The sequence below is a fragment of the Stylophora pistillata genome, chromosome 11, assembly GCF_964205215.1.
Source record: "Stylophora pistillata chromosome 11, jaStyPist1.2, whole genome shotgun sequence".
Taxonomy (NCBI): Eukaryota; Metazoa; Cnidaria; class Anthozoa; order Scleractinia; family Pocilloporidae; genus Stylophora; species Stylophora pistillata.
This window is the reverse complement of record NC_142529.1, coordinates 27513191-27527143: the sequence shown is the minus strand read 5'-3', so window position 1 is coordinate 27527143 and position 13953 is coordinate 27513191.

Sequence of the window (13953 nt, the reverse complement as noted above, 5' to 3'; positions counted from 1 at the left end):
TCTCAGTAATTCGCAGCTTCTTCGGTTCTGCAAAATCGCTGAGACTGCTCCATCATAGTGTATATTTGCCTTAAAAATAAAAAAAAAATAATAATAAAAAGGGAAACAAAACGTTAAGTATATTAACTGAGTAATAATAATAATGATAATAATAATAATAATGGGCTTTATTTAGAGAGGGTAAAAGCACTTAACAGTAGCCCTAAGACACTGATGACTCTGTGGCCCTCAAAACAATTACAAATATAGATGCTACAGCTAATAACTATAAAATATACCATATTTAAAAATGCAAAGACTAGCAAAAACTAACGATAAAAACCAACGTTTCGGTGTCATCATGACGCCATTGTCAAGGAGAAATAAAAAATAAAGTTTGTGGCAAGGTGTAACACTAAATTAGCATAAATATGTTACGAGCTAATTAAAGTGTAACATATTTATGCTAATTTAGTGTTACACCTTGCCACAAACTTTATTTTTTATTTCTCCTTGACAATGGCGTCATGATGACACCGAAACGTTGGTTTTTATCGTTAGTTTTTGCTAGTCTTTGCATTTCTAAATCTTCATATTTAAAAAGGATAAAATATAATAAATAGTTCATAGAAGACATTATGACAAAGAAAATAAAAAACAATATAATACATATATACAAATTACAGTCTAAGGCGCATCGCAGCCTTTTGTTCAGCTAGAAAGGATTTAAAAACATTGTGCTTAAAACTTGCTAGCGAGCCATTATTTCTTATATTATAACTCATGCAATTCCAGTCCTTTATAGTCCTAATAGTGAGAGTACGACCTCCTTCTGTTTTTCGTTTATACTTGGGGCACATCAGATGAGTAATTTTAAGCCCCAAAGGTTGCTACCTAAACGGTTTTTTGCCTATTTGAAAGATTAAGACCACCTTCTACAACAGAAAACTTTTTCAGCAAATTGTCTTTTTTCACTTGAAAAAAAACGGGAAGTTAATATGTCTTAATTAGCATTACGGACATACCTAGACATTTGACGGAGACATTTGAGCATCAAAGTAAGAACAATCATACTTACCGTTTTTTGAAAAGAAGATCGTAAATGAACTTTTATCCAGGACAATTTCACCTCTTGAAAGCGAGGGACACTAGCTATGCTAGAAATTATTCTCTTGCATTTCGTGACTTAATAAACAATTGTTTCGTTCTTGACAGCACCTGCCCGGCGACGATTACGTAAACCTTACCTTTCTTAATTCAAATTTACAGAAACTTAGTAAATTCCCTTTTTATAAAATACAAGTACTGTACGTCAGTCATGCTTTTTCTGTCACAAGAGATGCCAATCTCTCCTAAGGAGATGCATTACATATAACTTATTTTTAATCAGTTTCCCTGCAACATACTCTAAAAAGTCTCTTCTTAAATGCAAAAAAATTTTTATTTTACAGCAACATGAAAGATAGAAATATCCTTTCCCGGAGGAAAATTTTCCTGAAAATTTTTTTGGCATTAAGTTAGGTAGGATGTGTGAAATCTAAAACCAACCAAGTGTTTATCCAACCGATTATTTACTTCAATCTTGGGATGAATTTTAATTAAGGGATGAGAATATAAAAATTTGAGCTCTTATCAAGATTTACGATATGATCCAAGAGCCAACTGTAGTAAAGAGAAGTGACCTTGATAAGATCTTGAGATGAATACCGCCGCCCAGTTAGCCCAATGGATAGTGCGCTGGACTGTTGTGCGGGAGGTCGAGGGTTTGAGCCCCGGCCGGACCAACACTCAAGGTCTTAAAATAATTGAGAAGAATTTGCTACCTTTCTATAACATCAAGAAATGGTTAGATATTCTAGTCTTCTCGGATAGGGACGAATAAATGCGCAATAATTGGCTACTTCAACTATTTCGTTGCCCTTCTAAGTCGGGATAACTTATCAGCAAACTGTCTACTGTTGCATAAAATAACAAGAAACTTTATCACTAAATAAAGCTGTTTGCCAAACCTGCATATTTGATATAACTATGAATTAGTTTATCTTTATCACTAAATAAAGCTGTTTGCCGAACCTGCAGGTAAACTGTCTAAAAATGAAGACAGCTAATTTAAGTAATACTTACTCAAATTTTCACCAATTATTTCAATTCTACTTGAGAAAATCAATTTCAAGCAAGTGAAACAGTGATACCATTATGTGACAAATAGGTTTATATTGAGATTTCATCGAGTGAAATCGAATTCTTGAAAACAAGAGTATTTACGTTGGAAATTAGTCTCCATCATTTCGTTTCTTAATAAACAGTGGTTTCGTTTTTCTTCCTCAGGTTAAAAATGCAAGTAGGAAGTTACTGTACTTATCCTGTCACAAGAGATGTCAGTTTCTTACCATGCAGTGCCGTTAATATCAGTTTTGACATCACTTAACTTCTGGAACTATTATCAGCTACGAGAAAGTGATTGTTGAAGGTAAAGTGATCATGATCAGTGTGGAAAAGATTTGAATACAAAATGTGGACTTTAAAACTTGAATGTATAGACAGAGAGGCAAGGGATTTAAGGCGGTTTCTTTTACGTGAAAAACCCCTCCTTTTTTTTTAAATTTACTTTACGCTTCACATGCGACTTAAATCTAAAGCAGAGAATTTACTCGAAAGGCAAGACATGTCACGTCCCGAAATAATGTGCCCATATAACATTCACTTTTCTTTAGATTCTTTCTGTCGGAGTAATGAAAACCCTTTCTCCTTCTAAATCAACCGTACTCTTCCTTTTAACAAACAAATTCACTTTGTTTTTCACCAACTAAACAAAACATTTTAATCATATGCAAAAGTTCGTGATAACAGTAACTGTCTTGTATATTTTCCTCCTATGATCAGTAAATTAGCAATGTTTGAGATGAGATATAGTTAGGTGGTTATAAAAACTATCATGTATACTGCAGTTGAAACTGTCAACATTCTTCCTCTTCTCAAGAACATTCTGATCATGATGGTCTCCTGTGGGAACAAAATTGTAATCCTGGTCGAAACTCGATCAATATAAGTGAAAAACTTTTATTTTCTTTTGTTATAATTTCAACAAATTTCTCCTCGGCTAAAGATTAATACTTTTAAAAGAACTCTATGAGAAATATAGTGATAAGCAGGTTTGATTAAAAAGAATGATTAAGGATTACCACACGATAAAAATATTGAGCTCGCTCACCGGCTAACTTGTAAACCGGCTCTTACAGCAAACTACCTACTCTTAAAGCTGAATATTCTCCTGAGTCTTCATTTAACCAACAAATTTTTTTCAAAGATGGAAAAAAACATCCCACCTCCCTTCTACCTCTCACTAACATGTTTCTATCCGTTTACAAGACGTTGTTTATCATAGGAATGCCAACCAGAGGCGTTCCTCTACTGTAATACAGTAAGGAAAATGAGTTTTTTTTCTTCACTTTTCCTCAGCTGTTCTCAGTGGAACTTAAATTAGTACCTTGAACTTTTCAATGCGCTATAACTGCTCATGCAATCACATATCATTATTTCTAACCTCAGCATAGTGCTTCTCGAATTGTCCGTTTCACCGCTTGTCTCCCTTCACTAATCTTCCAGCAGTAAAGAAACGGGTTAAATGTCGAGTTAAAGTAAACTAAGACAGCTGTTGCTCCCATCAATACCACTAAGTGTGATGAATATCTTTTACTGTCAGCGATTACAATTTCCCCTATAAAGTATGGTGCATAACAAACAACTAATGCTAACTGCACCCACAGTGCACTGTTCACTGCCTTTTTATGTCGCGCCATGTTCAGTTCATTTGGTTGGCTCGGCTGTTGTTCGACACGATCTTGTACTTCTGCCTGATGACGATTGAGAGTGCGGAAAATCTTTGTGTACGAGCTCATGATTGTGATACCTAGGCAAGATGGTATCACTATATATACATACCAATTCGTTACACGATGATCGAGCTGAAATCATAAAGCAACGACACTACATATAACTTCCAGAAGGTAGCTATAATGATGTATGTGCGTTTCAACGTTACAATTTGTCTGTATCTCAGTCCCAATAACAGGCTAGGGCGAGAAGTCTGTCCACGCTTATGGCTGTCATCGTCATCAAAGAAACTCCGCATAATGCAAAGCTTGTTATCTGAAATGCTTCTCTTGCGTATTGACAAAGACTCCAGTTTTCCTGAACCAAGAATATCCAATAACTAACATAGAGAGGCTCACTAACAAGACCAACCAACAGGTCGGTTATGGCCAGACTACGATACAACCATTTGGATGGCGGATGAAGGGAAGATTCCTTTTGAAGGGCAACAAGGATAAGGGAATTGCCAAGAAAAGCGGTCACCGAGAGGAGAATGTGCACCGCTAAGAACGAAACTGATTCTTGTTGAAGCCCATCCACAAAAGAGGGAGTTTAGCCGCCTCCCGGTTAGCTCAATGGATAGAGCGCTGGACTGTTGTGCGGGAGGTCGAGGGTTCAAGCCGGACCAACACTCAGGGTCTTAAAATAATTGACAAGAATATGGTACCTTTCTATTACATCAAGAAATGGTTAGATATTCTAGTCTTCTCGGATAAGGACCAATGAATGGAGGTCCCGTCTCCTGCAGGGTTAGGGGCAGGAGACGTTAATTTCCCACGCACGAGATTACTGTGTGATGGATGTCCTCCCCTGGGGTGGGATGGGTGGGTAACAGGACCCCCGTTGATACCAGTGTTTACTACACTGATGGGGCTATCCTGTATAAATATAGATGTCTACTATGTCTACTACTAGTAATGCCCTTATTGAAATATTTAAGTATGTGATCCACCTCCTTTTAAATTTGTTGTCGTCATTAAAGCGCAGCTTAGTAAACGTTCGTTTCCTTTTTCCTTGTAGTTATCTAAAATTGCAACAAGCAATATTTCATTTAGAATACTCCTACGCACCAAAATCACATATAACTTGCTTTGATTTTAAGATCCAGAATACTGACTTCAAAAACATAGTTACCACAGTTCAAATGTAGGTGAAAACTGTGTTTGATGAAGATACATGTCACTTTTTATCCCATTGTATCGCTGTGTTTTGCATTTATTGTCATCCGTGAGAGGAACCAGTTTCTGCGTAACCAACAGCTTATTAAATTCCTTATAATTTCTCTGTACTTTTTCGCCAGAAGTTACGTTTTACTTAAAAACTTTTAATTAAAAGAACAGAACGTAACGATAAGTGCTATCAATAATTTTAAGTCTTGAATGGTGCGATACTTTCGGTTGTTTTTTTATTTTTCTATATGAAAGAGTGCGACCAAACTTCTACACCCAGAAAGCTTCTCAGCAAAGTGTCCTCACATGAAAAGAAAAAGGAAGTTTTATCATCAAATAACGGTGTTTGCCAAACCTGCATGTCTAGTATAGGCCTTACTTAGCACTGATTTAAGATATATCAAACACTGTTGTCATAATTTTACTATGGCATAAAAAACCTCTCTCTTCTGAAAAGAAATGTCTCAAACAATGTAGATAGTACGCGTAAATATGAAATATCTCTTCCTTTGTTTATATTTTGCTTCCGAAAATCAATTTCGAGCGAGCGATCGAGCATGAAAAGAGAAATAATAACTTACCGTTTTCTGAAAAGGAGATTTTAAATGAAATTCTACCCAACACTACCACATTTCTTGAAGTTGAGAGACAGTATTTAAGCTAGAAAATATTCTTCAGCATTTCGTGACTTCATAAACAGTTGTTTTGTTTTATTGTCTAATGTCTTTTTGTAACGAACTGCATCTGAAGAGAGATATTGTTGCTTTGACCATGGCCACCATCACGAAAACCTGACTTTGTTTAATCGCACTTACGCAGAAACTTGAATATTCGGCGTGAAACGTTAATAAGTCGGAAACTATTTGAACGCAAACTTCGTAAATGACAGCCTATTACCGGTTTTTTTTTCTTTGCGCCTCACATCCGACTAAAATTGGAAACGGAAACAATCACTCGACAGGTAGGAAATACCATAACCAAATTAATGCTTTGGGCCATTCCACTTATTTTCCTTCAAAATTCAACCATGCCCTCCCGTCAAGCTATTAAAATTATTTAGGATTATCCCTCTAGCAAATCATTCAGTCACGTGTATGAGGGCGTGATGGCACTTTTGTAATTATTTCCTCAATTTGACAATACTTGGGATGAGGTAAAAGCTTGCTTGTTACATGTACACAAGCTTTCATGTATGCGGCAGGTGCTTGTGCCCTAACATTCTTCCTGTGCCGTAGATTCTTCACAAAAATTCTGTTTTAATAACAAAATCATTTAGAGTCGAGATCGGAGATCGATCGATTTAGTGCCACGACTGACAATAACAGTGATGATGTTAATAATTGTATTTAATATGATAATATTATTGATAAAAATGATGACAATAATAATGATGATAATAATAAATATAATAAGAATAAGAATAAGAATGTTAATTAGATACTAAAAGCCATGGTATCGTTCAACATGTTAAACTTCAATTTTACTTTGGACCTTTATTTTAATATCAAGTACTATATTTTTACTTTGTCATTTATAATTGATTATGGCCATTGATTGATTGATTGATGTTAGCATGTTGGCATCAATAGAATACGGTATACAGAAATTACAGAGCGAGGATTATGACAAATCATACAACTCATGAGACTTTACTGAGGATTTTGACTCTGTCAATTTGAAAAACTTTAATTGAGATCAATTTTGAATGAATACGGTACATCATATCCTTTTTTATTCTGGTATTATTATATGGCTGTGTCTCACAAGGACTGGGAACTATCGACTTCACAAATTTGATTGGCTGAAATCAATATTGAAAGCGGTCTACATTTTCCCATCTAGACCGGTCTAGAAAAAAAAGGTACAGAGAATATAGAAAATTGGCATATAAGACACAGCCACATAATAAACATCTTATCAACCGAGCTACTGGCGACCTCGGTCAAGATTCTCCCATAAAGACCTCCCGCTCGGTTAATAAGAACTAAGTAAAAATCGGACTAAATCAATAAGCCACCCCCCTCCCCTCTATCATACATAGATATATATATACGTCGCTAAAGCCGCAAAAGTATTGCGCAAAACTCGCCACCGTCTCTAGAACGAAGTGCATGAGAATCAAGCTTGATGCAAAAAAAATGGAGATATGAAACAGTCGTTTTAATAGCCCATTTCCGAATTACCCTTAACCTCTTTTTCATAGCGAGGCCTGGTGCTCAACCATTCTTGTGAAAATGAGTTTAATTTGCATGTGAATGAAAACTCTCTTATCCTCGTTGCCCTTCGCATAGAATCTTCCCTGCATCCTCCGTCCAAACTCTTGTATCGCTGTTTGGCAACAACTGATCTGTTGGTTGGTCTTGTTTGCCAGCCTCTCAGTGCTACTTATTGGATGTCCTTGGCTGACGAGCAATGGAATCTTTGTCGATACGTATTTGTCGCCGCTTTCCTTACAGACGTTCAATTATGTGGAGTGTCATTGCTGACGATGACGGCCATAAGCGTGGACAGACCTCTCGCCCTGTTGTTGGGGTTAAGATACAGACAAATTGTAACTTTGAAGCGCACATACATCACTGTAGCTACCTTTTGGATTGTATCTAGTGTTGCTGCTTTACGCTACATATTAGATTACCGTATACTCATTTTATATGATAGTATAATTACACCATCTTGCCTTGTTATTTCAGTCGCCTCGTATATGAAAATTTTTCGGGTTCTCAGTCATCATCGGGCTCAAGTACAAGATCATCTCCAACAACAGCCGGGCCAACCAAATGCATCGAACATGGCGCGGTACAAAAAGGCAGTGAACAGTGCACTGTGGGTGCAGTTAGCGTTAGTAGTTTGTTATGCACCATCCTTCATAGTAACGATTGTAATCGCTCACAGTAAAACATATTCATCACACTTAGTAGTATTAAGGGAAGTAGCAGCTGTCTTAGTTTACTTTAACTCGACGTTAAACCCGTTTTCATTACTGCTGGAAGATTGCTGAAGTAAGACAAGCAGTAAAGCAAACCATCAGAAAAGCACTTTGCTGTCCATGGAGCTAGATCCTCATCAAATTGATACATATATTATTTTACATTCCAAAGCTGAGTCATTAAGTCACGATTTTTATTTGAGAACGTTCGTAAGATCTGTCCTTGGATAAGCAAGAAATAAGAACTTCAGCAACTGAGTGTAAGGGAAAACTGGACTGTCTGATTTATGAAATGTTATTCATAACAAAGAAAAGGCCATGCTTGAACACACAATCAGACTCCATACGCGCAAAACTATTTATTAATTTTATTTGAATTTGTCACTTTTTACATGCATATTTTACGTTTTATCGCCTCGCACGGTATATATTAAGTTGTCAAATTTTATTCTCCTCTCACTTGAAAATGATGACATGGTGTCGTCGAAACTTCTTTCACTTATTTTTATCATTAGATCATGTTCGATTAAATCTAATCCTATTCGAATTCTAACTTTGTCATGAAACCAGAGTTATATGCATTTTACTCTCATGTTTAATTTCTTTAACAAAATGTGACGGCATTGGGTAAAACTTTAAAGAGTAGTTACAGCGGAGAGTTCTCGACATATTTTTATGTTAAGTTAAACAATTTCCACCTTTGTTTGCTTCCCTAGGGAAATTGCTTGATTTTGACGCTTTATTTCTCAACGCGCTGGTTAATATTTACTCTCGTCGTCTTGACGTAAATGAAATTCAATCATCGTGTGGCGCTTTAACAATTCGTAATTCAATCCGTCGTGATCAAAGGAGAATTTAGAGAAATGCACCATTAAAATATTATAAACGACGTTCATTTTGAATATTCTAACCAAGATTGTAAAATTGCAAAAAGTATATGGTTTGCTAGGTTAACATCCTGTCACGGTTTTGTTTAAGATTTTAGTCAGGGGATACAAAAAGGAGAAAAATAGGCTACAAAACTTTGTTCATTGCAAATTTAATTCAAAGTTGACATCTGTGACAAAAATTTGAATTTCCGTTATTTGATGCATTCGGAGATTGTCACGAAATTAATGTTTCCTCGGACGATCTCATGCTTTGACCAAGTAAAGTACCCAGCTTGAAATTTTTATTTTCAGTTCGCTGAGGCTGATCATGTGTCAAGTCTGAACTTCACACAGATCTTTAGTTTAGTATCGAATGCAATAAAGGAAGAACATCTCCACTTAATAATCGGCCCTTAAATGACAATTTATCCTAATGTACCACTTAATTCATCTCTTATAAAGGGTGACAAGAAAGAGTTTCCTTATGGTATTGTCAAACAGAAATATAGCCGATGTCTTTGTTTTTGCCAACAATATTTCTTTTTAGCTAAACTCTACTAATTGAGAAGAAAAAGCTGGTCTCGGCCCACTCGTAACTGTTTAGAAGTTCAGCTGCAGTTGCTATTCGGAATAATCAAAGAGAATTTAAAAGGAGTAAAAATTTCCTGGATAAACTCCTAAACCGTATTGAAGAATTGCATGATATACTGCATCTTTTAAGCAACAGATTCACGCACTCGTTTGGTTTGTTCATCAGCTAGTTCCCCGTCGATTAATATAATAACAGATTTAAAGTAAAAAAAAATTATAGACCTGAAAGAAAAGTAACTATAGAACGAGTACAAAATGAATAATTTGGTATTTGATAAAGCCTAGACTCAAAACGAGGTCGGATCTGTCATGACTAACTGATGTCTCCTAAATTTTGAGTTTTAACAATTATTCATTGGTCTGTGTGCGATATGAAGCATGCGGTAATTTTACAGTCGAGCTTGAAAGACTGGTAAGAGTTGGTAATAGGCGGAGCAGTACGCAACTTAATATTCACAAGTGATGATAAAATTAAAAAAACTAGAATGAAAAGAATTGTTCATCGAGTCTTGAAAGGTTATGACCACCCATCCCTTCATTTCTATCTCCATCAATAAACTATCATGTTTAATTCAGTATTGGATAACAACTTTCACTGCGAAAAGAGAATTGTCAATCGCTCAAGAGAATCGCAAATAGACTTCAATCTCTTGCCATATAAAACAAAACTTGCTTCGTACCAAAATATTCGCTTCAAATTATCCGGATGAAATGATCCAGGTAAAGAGGGACTCTAGGGAGAATACTTTCAAAAGTAATTGGTGTCACCCTCTTAAAATGAAGGCTATTATTATTATTATTATTATTATTATTATTATTATTATTATCTGTTCAGTGCATTGTAAAAACTGAAGCAGGTGTCTATAATCTCCTTTTATTGCTATTTCATACGTAAGGCACCTGATGGATTCCGGAAAAAATTAATCAGTTTTTGAAAGAACAGAAAATTTCCGAACACATTTTGAATGAAAAAAGGCTGGTCAGGTGGTCTTTATTTGGCTAAATTTAAAGAAGTGAGGTTTAAGCGATCGCGGCTTGGTGTCTGCAGTTTACACAAATATTTCTCCTTGCAATCGCTGGTACACGACAAGAAAAACAAAACAGATAATGTTGACAACAAATTTCACTAGAGGTGGAAAGTAGACGAAAACAATACAAGAACTCCTATGCTGCCCCCCCCCCCCCCCCCCCACCTTTTGAAGCTGGACTTAAACAAGAATCAGTTTTTATCACAGCAGTTAACATTCTCCTCTTCCCAACAGCATTTCTTGGAAATTCTCTTATCATTGTTGCCGTTCACAAGGTATCTTCCCTCCATCAGCCGTCCAAACTCTTAGCGACGAGACAGTAGTTAGAACATACCGGTTCTAGGACAATAGCGTGTCCACACTTGAAAATTAGAAGGAAATGTATGGGAAAATGTGAAAAACTGTGTTCACTAGAAATTGAAATGAAGTATTTTGAATATAAGCTGGCATCTCTGATTACAATTTCAATAGTTTGATGCTTTCGAGTTTCCAGTTTTTTTCTCAGACCAAGTGAAATCGTCAGCTTTAATTTTTCTTTATTTCTATTTTACCGAGGTTGATAATGATCAGTCAAGTTTAAAGTTCATGCAGATGATATGGACATTTCAAAAGCACCCTATCAAATTAAGAGAGATGGTTTGTGGCTCTTCTAAAAATGATACGATAGATGTCTCTATATCTGGCTTGCCTTTTATTGCTAATTCATACCATTTAGGGTATGAAAAAAGTAACTTTTTTAACACGGTAGATAGTTTCCAGAGACATTTTAAATGCCAATTTTACAATCGAGCTCGAAAGACAAAAAAAAAATTATAATAAACTAGTAGGAAATAAATTGTTCATCGAGTCAGCGATACGATTGGAAAACGTATCCCTTTATTTTCCATCTCTATCAATTAATTGTCATGTTTACCTCCATATTGGGAAATAACTGTCAGCATTACCCAGCGAGAATCATTGATCGCTGAAGGCAATCACAGGAAGAAAAGTTTAGTAAATTTCCTTTTGTATGGAAGTTTACCTGATACGAAAGTATTTTCTTGGTCTTATATATTGTGTTCAAGACATTGGAACTGAGAAAACAAATTTGATCTAGGGTCTAGTTGGCTACCTTAGGGTTGTCATTATCAGGGATAATCACCATGAGTTCACTGGCAAAAGGAGGAGGATAAACAAAGAATGACAAAATAATTGTAGAAAATGGTTTAATGGCGTAATATTTTGCTTTTGTGGCAATTTCGTCTAAGGTACTGGTCGGATACGTAAAGATGATTGAAAAGTTGCAAAGCGCAATTAACTACACGGGTAAATTCAAATATTTGAAACAAATTCGCAGCTGCGACCAAAATTTGAATTAAAACAGTTTGATCCGTTCGTGAAACTCAATTTATTCTAAGACCGCGAAAAATCGCTAGTTTAAAGTATCTGTCAAACTTGCGGAGGCTGATAATGATTAAAGTTTCAATTCCGAAAAAATAATATGAACATTTGATAAGCATCCTGTCAGTGGAGGTTAATAACAGATGTCTCCATATTTTAGTATTTTTTCTCAAATGAGGTACCTCGCATGTTCCGGGAATTTTTTAACTCAACAGAGAATTTTCTGACGCATTTTAAAAGCTTAAACGCTGGTGAGGATTTTAATTGTGGATATTGTTTAGGAAGTAGGGTTTCTGTGATCGTTGGTAGGCGTGTGCTGTTTGGACCTCATTTCTCGTTGCAATCATAGATAACTTGCAAGAGAAAAAGAAACGAACACAGAACAATGTCCCCAACAAATTTCACAAGAGGTGGAACACTGACCAAAACATTTGGAGAACTGCGATTCTCCCTTTTATTGTTGAGTGGGCCTAAGCAAGAATCAGTTTCTTTCGCAGCAGTTCACATTCTCCTCTCCATCTCAGCATTTCTTGGCAATTCCCTTATCCTTGTTTCCCTTCACAAAGAATCTTCCCTTCACCCGCTGTCTAAACTCTTGTATCGTTATCTAGCGACAACTGATCTGTTGGTTGGTCTTGTTACCCAGCATAGTTGTCGTTGCTAGTTTTTGGCTTTCTGTGACTCACGAACAGTGGAATCTTTGTCGATATGCATTTGAAGCCTCCTTCCTCACAGGCTATACATTATGTGGAGTGTCTTTGACGACGATGACGGCCATAAGCGTGGATAGACTTCTCGCCCCGCTGTTGGGGCTGAGATACAGACAAATTGTAACTTTGGAACGCACATACATCATTGCAGCTGGCGTTTGGATTATATCTAGTGTCGCTGCTTTGTGCTACACGTTGGATTACCGTATACCCATTCTGTATTTTTCTATGTTAATACCATCTTGCCTTATTATTTCAGTCACCTCCTATATAAAAATTTTCGGGGTCTCAGTCGTCATCAGGCCCAAGTACAAGATCATTTCCAACAAAAGCCGAGCCAACCAAGTGCATTTAACACGGCGCGATACAAAAAGGCAGTGTACAGTGCACTGTGGGTAAAGTTAGCATTAGTACTTTGTTAGGCACCATACTTTATAGAGACAATAGTAGTCGCTTGTAGTAAAACGTATTCATCACACTTTGTAGTCCTAAGGGGAGTAGCAGGTGTCTTACTTTACTTTAACTCGACGTTAAACCCTTTCCTTTACGAGGGGGGCACCGGGGCCTCTGGGAAACCGCAAAACCGGAGAAAAAAACCTCCAAAACCGAAAAACCGACGAAAAAAGGCAGCAAAACCGAAAACCGCATGCAAACCTGACAAAACCGCTACACTTTCACCTTTAAAGGGGTCAAAAAGCAAAAACCGAAAACCGCATCAGAGTTCTCGTGAAAACCGAAAACCAAATGCAAAAACACGTAAAATCCGCAAACCACTCTGAATATCAAAACCGAAAAACCGATAAACCGAACCTATTAGGCCCAAAAACCGCAAAACCGAAAATCCCAAAGCCCCCCTCCTTTACTGCTGGAAGATAACTGAAGTAAGACGAGCAGTGAAGCAAACAATCAGACAAGCACTTTGCTGTCCATGGAGTTAGGTCCTCCTCGAGTTATATATAGTACTTTTAAAGCTGAAAGTGATTACACAATTATTGTATGAAAACACCCGTCAAATATGAGATACAATGAATATATGAAGTTCATATATTTTTGAACTGCAGTATTAGATAGGTATGATGGACGATCCTCGCAGTAGATAGCGCTATTTAGGCAATAGCGAAAATCAGACCTGAAAAAAAAAATCAGGCCTGTACGGGATTCGAACCACTGACCTCTGCGATACTAGTGCAGGGCTCTACCAATTGAGCTAACAAGCCAACTGAGAGCAGGCCGTTAAGTTGATTCGTAATAAACCCGTGAAAGTAATAAATGAGATACAATGAATATATGAAGTTCATATATTTTTCAACTGCGGTATTAGATACGTATGATGGACGATCCTCGCAGTAGATAGCGCTATTTAGGCAATAGCGAAAATCAGACCTGAAAAAGATCAGGCCTGTACGGGATACGTACAGGCCTGATTAC